This window comes from Phoca vitulina, unplaced genomic scaffold (genome assembly GCF_004348235.1).
Source record: "Phoca vitulina isolate PV1807 unplaced genomic scaffold, GSC_HSeal_1.0 scaffold24, whole genome shotgun sequence".
Classification (NCBI taxonomy): Eukaryota; Metazoa; Chordata; class Mammalia; order Carnivora; family Phocidae; genus Phoca; species Phoca vitulina.
In genome coordinates this window covers 21,100,696-21,117,123 of record NW_022589727.1, presented here as the reverse complement: position 1 = coordinate 21,117,123, position 16,428 = coordinate 21,100,696, and the positions used below count along the sequence as shown (strand labels likewise).

Below are 16,428 nucleotides of genomic sequence, written 5' to 3'. Positions count from 1 at the left end.
CTTTCTTTCTTTCTTTCTTTCTTTCTTTCTTTCTTTCTTTCTTTCTTTCTTTCTCTTTCTTTCTTTCCTTCTTTCTCCATTTTTTAAAATTAAGTTCAACTGATTAACATATAATGTATTATTGGTTTCTGAGGTAGAGGTCTGTGATTCATCAGTCTTATATAACACCCACTGCTCATTACATCATATTCTCTCCTTAATGTCCATCACTCAGTTACCCCATCTCCCCATCCCCCTACCCCCCAGCAACACTTGGTTTATTTCCTATGATTAAGAGTCTCTTATGGTTTGGATAAGGGACAGCCTTTCTAAAATGCTGAATTTTCAAGTACAAGGAAGTAGGTGCTTTCCCTGAGGGAGTAGCAAAATGAACAGTGAGTATGTGGTCATTTAAATGATATGACCTGGTCCTTTTTTCCCTTATAGAAAAAAAAAAGCCAGTTGACTTAAAGAAATGCTACTTTTTATTTTCAGCCTCCTATTGATGTGATTCAGCATGTTAATATTTGTTTAAAGGACTATCAGAAGTAAACATTCAATCTAGGAATGACATAGTGGAGTTACGCGGAACTGACATTAAATTTGAGCATGATCTGAGTACAGTCAGTTCTGCTATCGTTCAACATATTGCCTTTCTAAAAACCCCCGCACTGTGCAAAATCATGTAATAAAAACCACAGGCTAATGGGAAAAGTGGGGTAAGGGGCATGGGTCACAACATTCAAAGACCTTACCACTGACATATTTTTAAAAAAGATAAGGTTCTATAAAAAGGTTAGCACAGTTTTATACATGTTAAAGAAACACATGTTAAGAAAAATATAAATACAACAGTAAGCATGGCACTTTCTTTTGAAGAATTTGCTTGAGGAGGTAGATAATGGAAGGGTTGTAGCTTGTGAGTTTTTGTGAAGGGGTGGAAGGAGGTTTATCTGATATCAGATGGAAAGTTCTAACACCAGATATGGACGGGTGTGGCTCTCAACACACAGTGAACTGAGGTAGCTGGGAGGTGTTTAAAGTGTGTGTGTGTGTGTGTGTGTGTATGCGCGCACACATTTTGTGTATTCCAGAATGGCTCAGTTCAGCTGGATGAAGTTTTCTGCATTCACTTAGTGTTTGTCACAGAAGAAATTGTGTATTAGCAAAAAAGTGAAATTCATGTAATGCTCAGATTGTTTTCTAATATATCAAATGGTTTGGAAAGAGTTTGTATTTTCAAAGTAGCAATATAGCAGAACTGGCTGTAATTTTACCCCTTAACTTTTCTATAAGGACACTGAGACCCAGCCAAGCTAAATGAGGTTTTGTAGCCAGATTAGAAGTTGAAACCAGGCTCCCTTTGTAGTAGGAATGTCCACATACTCTGTTGCTTCTTTTGTTGTATTTTATAAACTCTTGCTGCTATTATTTTTATTGCCAGTGATAACATTATTTTAGTACTGGCTTTAATGTAGGTGCCAGCACTTAACACAATATCTGGAACTGAATAAGTATTTGTTAGTAAATGAATGAATAAATTAATTAGGTTAGTGAATGGACATAGTCAAGTCCAGGTTCACTGTGGAAATATTTCCAGACCTGAGGGTAGAGGGACAAATCGAGAAGATACATGTTTAGAGTTAAGGATGGCAGTACTCATCTACTCTTCAAGGTTTCTCGGATTGGTTTGGATTTTAGTAAAATGACTAGGAGTATAGGCTTGTGACCGACCATAGGCAAGTTATTTAACCTCCCTAGACAGTACTGGTATCTACCTCCTTGGGTTTCTGTAATAGTTAGATAAGATCATATATATAAACTCATAGTACACGGCAATGGTTCAGTAAGTGTTAGCAATTAGCAATTATCAACATCATCATCATCATCATCACCACTACTACTGCTGTTGCTGCTGCTTTTCTAGCATACCCCTGTTGGAAGGACCAAGGACCAGTGAATGTGAGAGAAGGAGCCCTGGTACTTTGCGGCCTGGTTTTCCCAACTACTTACGGGCGATCTCCAACCCAGATATGCAGTAGGATGTCAAACTCAACACGTCCAAAGTCAGACTCATTAGCTTGCTCCCTGTGTGCTCCTCCTCATGAGTTCCCCCTTTCATCGATTTACCCAAGCTAGACACCTCAGTGGCCCTTTGCTCTCTCCTCCCTCCTCCACATTCCATGGGTCATTCATTCATTCAATTATGATTTTTTGAACACCAACTCTGTGTCAGGCCTCCAAAGTGCCTCAAGAAATAAACATGAATAAGGCATGATTCTTGTCCTAAAGAATCTTCAGTATGTTATGAGATGAGATGCAAAGTAGGAAGTGCCCGATCCAAATCCTACAGGGTACGCCAGTCAAGATAAAATGTGTTGACCAGCTGTAAGAGGCCACATGATCTGATCATGGTTCCTATGTGTTGCCACCCACTTAAATACAAAGTGGACAGCCGTTTACGTGCAAAGATGATGAAGAGTATAATCATGGGATCATTCTATATTTTTAAAATTTTGGCCCTTTGGGTTAACAAAACATATTTGTTTTGTCAGGAACACTAGGTTTATTACTCATTCTCCATTTTGGGTCCTAAAAACATTCTTTCATATGACAATGACTATACAGTAAAAGTTTTCCCTCTTTTTCAGAATATTCAGTTCTTTAGTTGGATTTGTGTCTGTTTGATAATTGTTTTTCGTGGTGATATGGAGGTAGGTTCAAAATAATTTAAAGTTGACTATTTAAACTTTTTTTTTTTTTTTTAAAGATTTTATTTATTCATTTGAGACAGAGAGATAGAGAGAGAGAGAGAGCATGAGCAGGGGAGAGGCAGAGGGCGAGGGAGAAGCAGGCTCCCCACCTAGCCAGGAGCCAGGAGGCAGGAGGCAGGAGGCAGGAAGCAGGAGCCAGGAGCCAGGAGCCAGGAGCCAGGAGGCAGGAGCCAGGAGCCAGGAGCCAGGAGGCAGGAGGCAGGAGCCAGGAACCAGACGTGGGGCTCAATCCCAGGACCCTGGGATCATGACCTGAGCCGAAGGCAGATGCTTAACAATCTGAGCCACCCAGGCGCCCCTTTAAACATTTTTTTTAATTTAAAGAAGTTTTAAATTTAAATTTAAAAAAATTTAAATTTCTACTTTTTATAAAATACTTGATTGGATTAATGAATTTAGCTTAGCCCATTCATACTCATATTCTTAGCAGTTTTGCCTGTACAAATAAAACCTAAGAGATTTTCAATTCACTGTTTCAAATGCAACATATAAGTGAAAGGGAACATTATCTTTCAAATGTGCTATAAATAATACATTCATTAGTAAATAATTAGGTAATTAGGAAAGAGCTCTGGAAAAATACAAGTTTTCAAAATAGGGATAATTAATAAGCAGAGTTATCTAGGTCCAGAGTCTGTAGTTCTCCAAAGGATTTATTTATTGAGCAACTTCATGTGCCAGGCCCTGTTCTGGGAGCTGGGGATACAGCAAGTGAGCAAACCAGAGCCAGCCCTGAGGCAGTTCCCATTCTACTGGGAGAGACAGAAAATAAATTAACAAACAATAAACCTGTAATGCCAGGCAGTGATAAGAGCTGTGAATTAAAATAAGAGCAGTAAGGGCCAGAAGCACATGGGGGCTGTAGGTTCCTGGGGAGGGAAGCACAGAGCACTGGGCTTCCAGGCTAGGACGGCTTCACCCAGCTCACCAGCCGGGTCGGCCGGTGGGTGGGGAAAAAGGCAGGCTGAGCAGCCGTCTGCAGTCAGGGGATGTGGGGACATGGGCTGCATGGACACAGCGGAGGCTCGGCCAGCGAAGCCCATTTTGCCACCCGCCACTGGCCGTGGATTCCTGGGCCAGAAAGAAGAAACAAGGAAGATCCCTGTTCCAACTAATAGCCACATGCCATTAAAAGATAACTGGATGAAAAGAGTTACTCCCATCTCCCATCGTAGAACATTTGGGACTTCAGGTACCCTGTTCCTTAAAATCGAGGAATGTAGAAATCGGGACCTGTAAAGAAACCAAGGATGTTCGTGCTCTGACAGAAGCAGCTGATTTTGTGAAAGCCTTTCTTCTTGGGTTTCCAGTGGAGGATGCACTTGCCCTCATTAGGTTGGAGGACCTCTTTCTAGAGTCTTGGAATTACAGACGTGAAGCCCATAAAGGGAGACCACCTGTCCCGGGCAATAGGAAGAATCCCTGGCGAAGGAGGAAAAATCAAAATCACCAGAGAGAATCTGACACAGACATGGATAGTTTTGACTGATGTGAAAGTTCACAATCTTGGCTCTTTCTGAAACATCAGGATGGCAAGAACTGCCATTTACAACCTCATCCTGGGAAATCCTCCATCAAAGCTTTATGGCGGTATTCGAGCCGTGGTTAGCAGAACAGCAGATCAATTCTGATTTCAAATCAGAGACATTTTACCTTGAGACTCTAGAGAAAAAGACATTGCCCTCCACACATGGTCACCAGAAACCATGTAAAGAATTTTTCAATTTAAGCCTCCATCGCTTCTTCCGTTCTCAGCCAGAAGCATCAACAGAAAGGAAAGGTTTGATAGTATTCACACTCAGCAACTTTGAGGAGAATTTCCATATCTAAATTTAGTGCCATTATTATACTTACACATTAATTATAATTTATCACTTCATTTTTTTTAAGTAGGCTCCACGCCCAGTGTGGGGCTTAAGCTCCTGACCCTGAGATCAGGGGTTGCATAGTCTACTGGTTGAGCCAGTCAGGCGCCCCTCACATCATTTTAAATAAAAGATTTGCATAGTTTATAATTCTCTTATCGAAGTGAAACTTCTTGTTTAAACAGACCTTTATGAATTTATAAATTTATTTATACATGTATAACTTTTTATAAATTTATAAGCATGTCTTGTCTATGGAGTGTAGTTAAAAGAATCATCTCACCAAAAAAATAAAAAAATAGCAAGTAAAGGGTGCTAGATTAGATAGATGGGGTGGTAGGGGATCTCCCGATTTGGTTGTTCACTGAGATTTCGTTATTCACATAGGCCTGGAATTAGACGTTCAGTTCAACGTTGGCCACCACACAGCCCTACCTTCCCTTTCACTCTGGTGCAGATTCTCTGCTAGCCGGTGTTGGCAATGAATTGAATAAGAAAATACCTTTGTTTGTTTGCGTTGTTTACTATCAAATCAGCCCAGTATAGATGCTGTCTGGTGTGGTGCACATTGATCTAACAGTAGTTTAACTGCTTTGAAATCTGCATCCTTACTAGTGGGGAAACTAAATGCTTTCATTAAGAAAACACAAACACACAAAGCAGATGGTTAACTAACAGCGTCTTGATGTGAGCAAATTTTTAGTCTCAAATTCTACGGCTTCACAATCTCAGAGGGATTTTCCTTCTTACTGTTAAGGAAAAATCACTCCCCACTGCATTTTAAAGAATTAAAAGTCACACGTGTGTGTTAAGAATATTCACTTTGGCCTGTTAAAAAAAATTATGATTGCCCCCCAAAAAGGGGCTTTTATGACCTTTTACATTTTTAAAGTAAAGCCTTCCATCTGTTAAAAAATATCTTTAAGAAAATTCCTTTACTGTATTTGTGTTTCCTAGTAAATGTTATATTCATTCCTTAGAAAATTTGCTTGGGGGCAAGTTCATTTTGGCCTGATGTAATTTAATCCAAAGGGAGAAAAACATTAAGTTAATGAAATCTTAATGGAAAGCCATTATATTTATATATAGTTTAGTGTCTTAATTACTATTCTCCCAAATTATATTGGCTTATAATTTTTAACTTAAGTCTGAAAAAAAGATAGTTTTTAGTTACCTAATTAAATGCAATGCTGATTCATTTGGGGAATAATACTTTATTTAAAGTAATTTCTTTTAAATGAGCTCCGACAGACATGTGTCTATATATATCAATTGGATATAATTTCTAATCAATCGCTTTTTTAGCCATAATAACAGATAGCTGAGCAATTATGGCATGTGTTCTGACCATTTGGTCAGTTACCCACTGAGTAGCTTGAAGATCTGATTTCTGTATTCTCTGAAAATGAGAGACACCACAGAATCATATGAAAATCAGTCTTTTTTTGCCATCATTTAACTTGATCTGGAGAGATATAAAAAGTATAAATTTGTTCGCTTAGGTTTTTTATAATTTTATTTTTGAAATTCAAGACAAGATTTCTGATAATTTTTTAAAGTTTCCTGGTGTAAAGTTTGCAACCCACATATCCAGTAAAGGACTAAGATCCAAAATACACAAGGAACTCATCCAACTCAATAGCAAAAAAACAACGCAATTAAAAATATTTTTCTCCCATTCCATAGTTTCCTTTTCATTTTGTTGATGATTTCCTTTGCTGTGCAGAAGCTTTTTAGTTTGATGTAGTTCCACTTACTCATTTTTACTTGCCTTTGCTTTTGGTGTCAAATCCAAAAAAATCATTGCTAAGACCAATGTCAATGAGTTTACACCCTAAGTTTTCTTCTAGGGGTCTTATGGTTTCAGGTCTTATGTTCAAGTCTTTAATGCAATTTGAGTATATTTTTGTAAATGGTATAAGATAGGGGTTCAGTTTCATTCTTTTGCATGTGGCTATCCAGGTTTTCCCAATGCCATTTACTGAAGACGCTATTCTTTTCCATTCGTGTATTCTTGGCTCCTTTATCATAAATTGACCATATAATCGTGGGTCTATTTCTAGGCTCTCTATTGAGTTACACTGATCAGTGTGGCTGTTTTTATGCCAATACCATACAATTTTGATTACTATGGCTTCATAACATAGTTTGAAATCAAAGAGCATGATGCCTCCAGCTTTGTTCTTTCTCAAGATTGCTTTGGCTATTCAGGGTCTTTTGTGGTTCCATACAGATTTTAGTATTGCTTGCTCTGTTTCTGTGAAAATGCCATTGGAACTTTGATGGGGATTGCATTGACTCTGTAGATTGCTTTGGGTAGTATGGACGTTTTAACATTCTTTCAATCCATGAACACAGAATATCTTTCCATTTATTGGTGTCATCTTTAGTTTTTCATTAATGTCTTATAATTTTCAGTGTACAGCTCTTTCACTTCCTTGGTTAGATTTATTCCTAGGTTGTTTTATTCTTTTTGATGCGGTTTTAAGTGGGATTGTTTTCTTAATTTTTTTCCGATAGTTCATTGTTAATGCATAGAAATGCAGTGATTTTTTATATTGATTTTGTATCCTGCAGCTTCTAAATCTGTTGATTATTTCTAACCATTTTAGGTGTAGTCTTTAGGGTTTCCTATCTATGGTATCATTGCATCTGCAAAAAGAGACAATTTTACTTCTCTCTTTACAATTTGGTTGTGTTTTTGAAAGGTTCTTTTAGTTTCATCTGTCTCCTCATCACTCTGTCTCATCTTAAGTTGAACATAAACTCTACAGGAGCAAAGACTTTCTCTGTTTTAATCCAGCACATAGAACAAGGCATAACCCATGGCAGACATTTAGTCAATATTTATTGGGGAAATGTCATTAAGTAGGACCTCCATGAGGGGAAATAACAGTTTGTGTAGAGTTGTCCATTTTTTAAAAAAGATTTTATTTATTTATTCATGAGAGACAGAAAGAGGGAGGCAGAGGCAGAGGGAGAAGCAGACTCCCCGCAGAGCAGGGAGCCCAATGAGGGACTCGATCCCAGGACCCTGGGATCACGACCCGAGCCGAAGGCAGACACTTAACCGACTGAGCCACCCAGTGCGCAGAATTGTGCATTTTTAAAAGATGACAATTTAACACAAATGACAGCTTTGAAGGGGGGAAAGAATGCCTCCCCAAAGACAGAGAGGAGAGTGGAATCCAGGAAGGACGTCCCACCTGCCCATGAATGTGGTGGGATGGGCTTGGCCTCTCCTTCATTTGGGATAATGCCAAGGATGTGATAGATGCCCAATAAATGTTTGTTGCATTAATTATTTAACTAGTTAATGGACTTATCGTCAGTTATGTTCAGTGTACATTTGAGGGTTGGTTATGAGCTGTGCCAATCACTGGGCAGATTAAAGGTGAATAAGAAAAGGTCTTTTTCCTCTAGAAATTAGTGGTTACATAGATAAGCCTCAATCTTTTTAGTCCAGACATAGAATTTCACTTTTCTCCCAAGAGCACTGCATCCCTGAGTCACTCCCCAGGGATCTTCTGAAGAAGACTTTAAAGGGCTCAGACTGTGGGGATCACCCAAGGACAGTTCTGTCTGCAGGGGCAAGATGTAGAACTCTTCCACCTGTGTGTACTGGATGACCAGCAATTCTTGCTGCTTTATCAGTTTTTTTTTTTTAAAGATTTTTTATTTATTTATTTTAGAGAGAGAGAGTGAGAAAGAGCATGAGAAGGGAGACGGTCAGAGGGTGAAGCAGCCTCCCCATTGAGACTCCCCGGGACTCCAGGATCATGACCTGAGCCAAAGGCAGTCGCCCAACCAACTGAGCCACCCAGGCACCCGCTTTATCAGTTTTTAAATAAGGATTTCCCCCTCCCCTGAGGCCCACATTTAATGACCGAAAGGGCAGGGACCCATGTATGTTGCTCTGTGTACATTGTTTTTGTTAGCATTGTGGGCATAGCTGAATTTGTCCTTCTTACCCGTCTGTCCATCTGATCTTCCTCCCTTTTGACTAACCAGAAAAGTTAAGTGTCCTGTCTAGGATAACACTGTTTTTCAGTAACCGAGCCAGGGTTGTTTGCATCTTGTTTGTGTCTGTGTCCATCTGTGTTACACATGTGAGATATTTCCTCTACCTCCGGGTGCTATTGCTAACATCCATTTGTAAAGGAGCTCTATTTAATGAGTTTTATTTTTATTAAAGATTTTATTTATTTCTTTGGGAAAAAAAAAAAAAAGAATGCACCTCTTTTAACTATAGGGCCAGTGCTGTATCCAGGATACTCTCTTCCCTCAACTCATGCTGTGTGGGAGACAGATAACGTCGAGTATACCCCAAATTGTCTATCAGTAGGATGTTGATCAACATGTAAAATGAGAAGGCAGTGCATGAACTGCAGACTGCCACCCACAACTGCTTCAGAGGGCCTCACGTGCCCACCTCTGTCAGGGACCTGGTTGCCCTAATTATTTAGTTCCAGATATTGCATACCCCAAGGAAAAATCAACAGCGATGGCCTCAGAGAGAAAGGATTCCCTCTCCACGGACTGTGGGACCTTGAGCAAGTTATCAAATCTCTCTAAACCGGTCTTCTCATCTAGAAAACAGAGATAATGAGTGCCTGCCTTGTGATGGTTGTGAGAATTAAATGTATATAAAGCCCTTAGTAAGGGCTTCTAGTAAGTGTTCAAGAAATGTTAGCTGTTGTTAAAGGATGATTATTTTAAAAGGGAAAATCATGACTCTCATACAAATGTCAAATGAACATGTGTCAAGGATTTATTTAACTCATTCATTAATGAGAGAATCTGTAATGTTACAATCAGTTCAAAGGAGAATCCAAAGGGCAGGTGCATATGTAGGCAATTAGGATTGGGTTAGTTAGATGCAAAATTGGCTTCTTCCACAGAGAGAGGGAAATCAATTGCACTTCCAGTGGACAAATTTCATGTGCATATCTGTGGGCAAGAATCATTTACATTCCTCTCAGTCATCTACAACTTACAAGTTGTAAAGTAGCCCAAAGACCACAAAACATGCAAAGACCTCATAGGCTCAGGTAACCTGGAAGGCTGCATAGGCAAGGCCTAGTTTTCCACTGATACCACCCATTAATCATTCAGATCCATTTCAAACTTTTTTGCAATTATTTTCTGCACAGTTTTTATTATTGCTAGTTCCTTATTTGCATCCTAGGAATATTTTGAGGACCAGCAAGATAATGGATATGAAAACTTGCCATATAACCTATGGCATATTTTGCAAATAGTAGTTAGAATATGAAAGAGATCGGTGAGACCAACCTGCATTTTCAGTCCCACCTCTGATACTTCCTGTGTAATCTTGAGCAAGCCACATAACACCTCTGTGCCTCTCTTTCCTTAGTTGTAAGTTAGTGCATTTAAGATTCACAGCACAAGGTTATTGTGAGAATTAGATGAGGTTCTATGTGGGAAAGTACTTTGGAAAATAAAAAATGCTATGTCAAGATGGGATGTGATTATATTATTGCTCTCAGCTTAGATTGGTTCATTTTTCTTTAAGAAGAGACTACAGAATAAAAGATGGAGTGGTGAATTCTTAAACTCACCAGGTAATTATTACTGCAAGTTGTAAATTACATGAAGTCTTTGACTCATTAACAGTGATTTATGGCACTACTGTTGATCCAAAAGCACTTCTCCAATATTCACCCACATGTCCTGATGGCTCCAGAGAGAAGTTCATGGTGCTGGGAGTGGTAATGTCGATGACCATGGGAGCCATGTTTCCCTAATTAAACCTGTAAGGATGGTATTTTACTCTCCTCAACCTCTTCCCCCAGTGCTGTCATCCCAGAGTCTCCCCTGGTTATCCTGTAAAAAGAGATTCATTTAACCAGCCTGTAGAGTCTCTCAGTAATTTGCAGGAATTGGGAAGGAAAGTCTTTGGCCCAGCACACTCCTTTCCTGGCCCAGTTTTGGGTTTTGTAATTGAGAAGGGATAAGGAAGGTTTGGAGTGAGTCCAGGACCTGACACTGAAAGCATTGAGAGGAGGTGAGTGAGACCTGGGTGGGAGAGGCCAGGATTGCTTAGCCTGGAAAGGAGCAGATCATGGCATGACTCTAAGTATGGACAGATAAAAGGATTTCCACCATGCCTGGTGCAGAAGAGAGTAACTTCAGTGACAGCTCAAGGGTTTTGGTTATGGAGACTGAAGAGCTGTCTGCCTAAGCTCGTGAATGCTGTGGACACATTTATGAAGGTTCTACTAAGTTCTTCTCTAGAGTTTTGAAGAACAAGAATGGGTCTCTCTTAGTCTGAAATATTACAGATCATGTCCTCCCAGAGGCAGAGGCTTGATTCAGATCTGAAGAAGGTTTCAAAACTGAGAGAAGGACACCACACCTGATCCTACCTTGTTTATTATGACTAACGGAGCCAGGTGAAGATGGGAGAGAGATTGAGTAACTGAGTAGGCTTCTCTGCTTACCTGCCCTTCCCTGTGCCCTGTGAGGGGACCCCAGCATTTGTGACAGTATTTCTCATACTTACTTCCTCTCCTTAGACTGAGCTCCTCAAAGCCAGAGCCTTGGTTTTCATCCCTGTGTCCCCAGCCGCTGACACAAGACCTGACACGTAGTAGGGCTCTGCAAATATTTGTTGGATGAGTGCATTGATGGATGACTCCTTTGACAGGAGTCAAGTCAGCAGAAACCATAATGGCAGAGACACTGACAGAAACCCCCATTCAAAAGCCAGTTGAGCAGCCTAGTCTTTGGGCTCGAGTGCTGTTCACCATAAAATAGTAAGGGAAACCTGAGTCCAAATTTCAGTATTCGTAGTGAGACTATTTTCAGCTTTCTCAGAGACGGCATCTGTAAATAATCAGGCAGAAGCCTTTTATAAAACAACATAGAAAAACCTCAAAGACTATTCTAAGGCTGCAACATTTAAACAAGATTTTTAACCCATGGGGACGCCAAGATCAACACGGAGCTTCCTGCACATAAAAGCCTGGAATTTCATAGCAGTGTGGGGGCAAAAGCTATGATCGCATTTCCCCCTTTCTAAATTATATACTGCTTCGTGTTAATGTGAGCAGAGGGCCGGGACAGAGACGGGCCTGTGGGTTACGTAAGTCCCACTGCACCCTCCGTCCCCCCTGTAATACGGCTGCCATGGTTACAGTGGTTGGGGGGAGTCCGCAGGCTGGCTGGACTGAGAAGGCAAAAGGTCACTGGTAGGTCATGCCATGATTTAAGTACTTGATGTAATTTATAACTGGGCTTTCACTCTACATAGAAAAATGATCAGGGACATTTGTTGTGTAATTTTTTCTCTCACTAGAAGATGTTGTTCTTAAAACTTAGTTTAGTGGCAGCTATAAAAGTCCATCTGCAGCACATTCCAAAATCACTTTCTTTTCCTTCCCAACTGGAAAGAGGAGCATGAAATCAAATGAACTCTTTGGCCCTCTCAACCTGCATCGTTGTCTCCTGGGGAGGAGAGACGGGTCTCTAGGTCACTTCTTCCCCAGTCCCTGAATCAAGGACCACATCAGCACATTCCGAGTGGGCCAACCTCAATTATAAACAAGGAAAAAACGGAGTGCTCCTAACTATCCTTACTATCAGGCCAGTCCTATGCGTGTGTGACCAGTATGATATGAAATCTGCCCAAGGTTTCTCCAGTTACCTGAAATGTTACTTCTTAAGGCTCTTCTGGGGAGACATGCACTACTAATCAGCTGCCGTGTCTTGTTACCTGGGAAGGCTAATACTTGAACAACTATCATTATAATACCTGACAGTTGGTACAATTAAATAACAACTATTTATAACCAAAAGGAGGACTTTTGAGGTTATTTTCTTAAAAAATAAGAACTTTATTTGGAAAAACAGTACATATGTTCATTTTAATTCTGTGTATTCTGGGCTTGAGGAAAAGGCTACATCTTCATTTTTGTACTAGTTGGCACAGTGTTTGGAAGATGGTCTAGGCCCAATAAATATTTTTTGAATCAGTGAGTGAGAAGAATATTTACAGAGCAAAAGCCTCTGGGCTTGTTGGCTGAGTCCAGTGGTGTCTACTTTCTGCAAACTCTGAGAAATTTGTATAAACAAAAAGATCAGAGTGGGAATTTAAAAAGAACATTTATTATCATTTTTAATAATATATACTTTTTAAGCTCTAAAATTGTGCATGAACACACATATACCCCAATACTTCCATGGGTACATGCTTAGAATGTGATGCATAGACTGTGTATGCCTGTGTATGTACATATCTATGGATTTTTTTGAAGATACAGAAAATATAGTTAACAGTAGTTATCTCTAAAGAGGGAGTAAATTTAAGAAAGATAAAGGGCACTTTCACATTTTACCTTATATATTTCTCATTTTTTGAATTCTTGTAATGAGTATGCATTTGTATATCTGAATTCTTAACACATGGTCTGGCACTTAGCAAACATTAAGTCAGTGTTAAACACACACATAAGTGAATCAGTGAATCGAGTGGTATGAAAGTTATATTCAAACATTTGACTTTGAGAGAGTTAGGGAGTGGAATGATGATAAAGAAATTGAATTGAAGACTTAGGAAAAAGAGGACATCATCAGGGTCTATCACGGGAGGAAGCCGTCAGAAATAAAGGAATAGTTTTGGGTTGCCGTTGATAAATATATTTTCCAATTTTAAAAACAAAATGGCCCCAAATTAGCTACCCGCTGTTAGCAAATAGCATAGTATTATGTAGAGTAACATAGTATTACACCTAATCGTAGGTGTTCCTAGGGTTTATCTGCTGCCTGCACAAAGGCCAATGGCCTGGCAAGAAAACCCTGGTGACCTGCTAACCTGAAGGGCTGGACAGGCCTGATGGTCTGAAAAGCCTTTATACTCACAGCCCTGTGAGTATACAAACCACACAACAGCTGGTTTGCTGGATCAACAAAAGAACTAACGAGACCATACAGGGAAAAGAGACAATAATCCAGTGGCTCAGCCACAGTCATTTGGCCTGTCCTGGAGCTTGATGTCCAGAAACGGACATGATGAGTGAGAACTTTTAACCCCAATCCAGCTGGCATGACCCAAATGCATGAAACCCTTTCTTGGCCCCTCATCTAGGAAATGAGTTGGCAATATTTAAAAATGCTTGAATGGCAGCTTGGCTTCCATTTGAAGAAGCTGGTAGAAAGATCCCAATGGCAGGAATGTCTAGATAAGATTACCATCAGTAGTCAGTTGTTGGAATCACTTGAGTATTTTGATCAAGTGAAGAAAGAGCCACTCAACTTCAGTCTGGGTGGCAGAGAGTCCTTTTAAATGTGGCTACCGCACAGACGTTCTGTGCATTACTCATGCTGTGAAGTACGTGATTTAAGCCACTGACTTCCTAAATTAAAGGCACGAAAAGGCAGACATGTAATTCTTTTAATTACACCTCCAAATTTCTCCTGCATTCCTTTGGGTTTGCCTCCTGTTTGTCCATGTTTGCCTCCTGCTTCATCAACCTACCGGCAGAAGATGAGCAATGGAGAACGTAGAGGATCTGTAAAAAGAATAGAAGACCTCAGTTAAATTGTATACACTATAGAAAAAGGAAGGCACTGTTTTTGGATGTTTAGAAGATATGAAATCTGGTTTCTGGTGATAGTAGAGAAAAATAGAACAATCGTGGTAGAACTGAGACATACATTTATACGCTTTTTTGCCATTTGCTGTCTACTAACGTGGGTTATTTTTTTTTTTTAAGATTTTATTTATTTTTTGACAGAGAGAGACACAGCGAGAGAGGGAACACAAACAGGGGGGAGTGGGAGAGGGAGAAGCAGGCTTCCCACAGAGCAGGGAGCTCGATGCGGGGCTCGATCCCTGGACCCCGGGATCATGACCTGAGCCAAAGGCAGATGCTTAATGACTTAGCCACCCAGTCGCCCTAACGTGGGTAATTAATAAAATATATTTGGCTTACATCACCAGGCAAGAGGGTTCAATTTTATCTTGTATTTCTAGTAAAGTGTATCCTTGTAATCTTAATATGTAGTTTTCATAACTCAGCAATAGAGACAGGCTTCATTTCCAGAAGATAGGCAGCCCTGAACAGCTCAAAGCTGTATACACTTTTTATTTTATTATTTTATTTTATTTTAGAGAGCATGAGCGGGGGTGGGGGGTGGGCAAAAGGGAGAGGGAGAGAGAGAATCTCAAGTAGGCTCCCCACAGAGTGCAGAGCCCCATGCCGGGTTCAACCTCATGACCCTGAGATCATGACCTGACCCGAAATCAAGAATCAGACGCTCAACCAACTGAGCCACCCAGGTGCCCTGTGTACACTTTTTAAAACTATGCAACCATTTAGATATTTCATTTATAGGAACTAATTGAAGTAGGTACTTGGAAAGCCATGTAGTTTTTTTTTCTGCTAGACGACATGAGAAACTGAACTTCGGAATTATGCAGCTAAGTTTCTGTTCTGTCTCTCAGCTGTTCTCCTTTGTAAGGAAGGTGGCATGACTTATCCTTCTCTTACTGTTATGGTTCCTGGGGTGGTTTTCGAACTATAATGGGAGATGTGCTGACCCATCTGCATTCCCAGACCAGGCCTCACTGACATCAGTGTACCGGTCAGAAGGCTGTAGGTCTTGGTGCAGACAAAAACTTCTCTGTAATTCCATGGTCATTAAACTAGTGTAATCTCACCTGTCCCAAATTCCCCCCAGGTATTGACCTGAGCTTGTCTTTGAACACGTAACCCTTTGATTGATGTTCTAAGAATGTCCATGTTGGTTATGGCATGGTAAAATAAGGCCACAGCCTTTATTTGGGTGTCTGAGGGAAAGGAAAGACAGGACAGGATAAATAGAATTGGCTAGTTGGAATAGGATTTAGATGATGGAGATGGTCTCTAGTTGTCTGGTACCTGGCCTTGGGATGGTTAAGGCAGAGGGATATTGTGTCCTGGGTGAAGGGAAGATTGAGGTGGTCTAGCTCTGGATTTGGGTTGGTTTGCATATCAAAGGCATGCTCCCAGCTGGGCCCTTTGCTATCTCCAAGAATTGACTGGCCCCAGGAGGGGCAGTCTCTCTTCAGCTAGAAAGGGTTTTTGAAATGTCAAAACATCATAATGTATAAAAAATAAAAAATATATACAATACAAACGAGTTTAGCATATTTGTCTGAATCTTTCTTAGTTACCTTTTATGGAGCTCCACGATTATTTGCCAAATATGTTCTAAAGTGATTTGCCTGTAGTGGTCTACATGATTTTGAATGAATGGTACAGTATTAGACAGTCCTGACTTCCTGTCCAACATCAAGTTTAACCTCGACCTTGGTGGGCAATCCAGAACCCTCTTCCCCTCACCCAAAAACTTTTTGAGGGCTTTTATTAGACTTCTTCTTTTTTTTCTTTTGGATTTTTTAGACTTCTTTTTTTTCTTTTGGATTTCTGCAGAAGAGATTTAGCCTATATAGATTTTGTTGTTTTACAAAACTTAATGAGGCTTTTCCCCTTTTCAGTGTACTTGGAAATACTGAGGAATTATTCCAGTTTGCCATAATTTCTCAGACTTTCACTGGCAGCTAGCCATAGGAAAATGTTTTCCTCTCCTAGGACTGAAGCAACTGTGGGGCTGAAATTTCATCTTAGTGACACACACACTCATAAATTACCATCAAATATTTTATCATTTCATGTTTGGATGATTTTCCAGTTATAATTTGCTGTGAAACAAGCCACTCCAAAACTTAGTGGCATAAAGCAATTTATTATTCTTATATCTCTGATCTGTGGGTCCAGGATTCGGTGCAGCTTGCCTCTGCAGCA

At 40.0% G+C, this 16,428-nt stretch overlaps 1 protein-coding gene and 1 pseudogene across 1 annotated transcript in view; both read left to right on the top strand.

Moving 5' to 3' along the window:
• Positions 1 to 16,428, top strand: part of COLEC12 (collectin subfamily member 12) — a 186,129-nt gene that overhangs the window by 63,984 nt on the left and 105,717 nt on the right. The gene's annotated exons all lie outside the window — the stretch shown is intronic.
• LOC116642725 lies at positions 2,688 to 4,560 on the top strand (annotated as a pseudogene).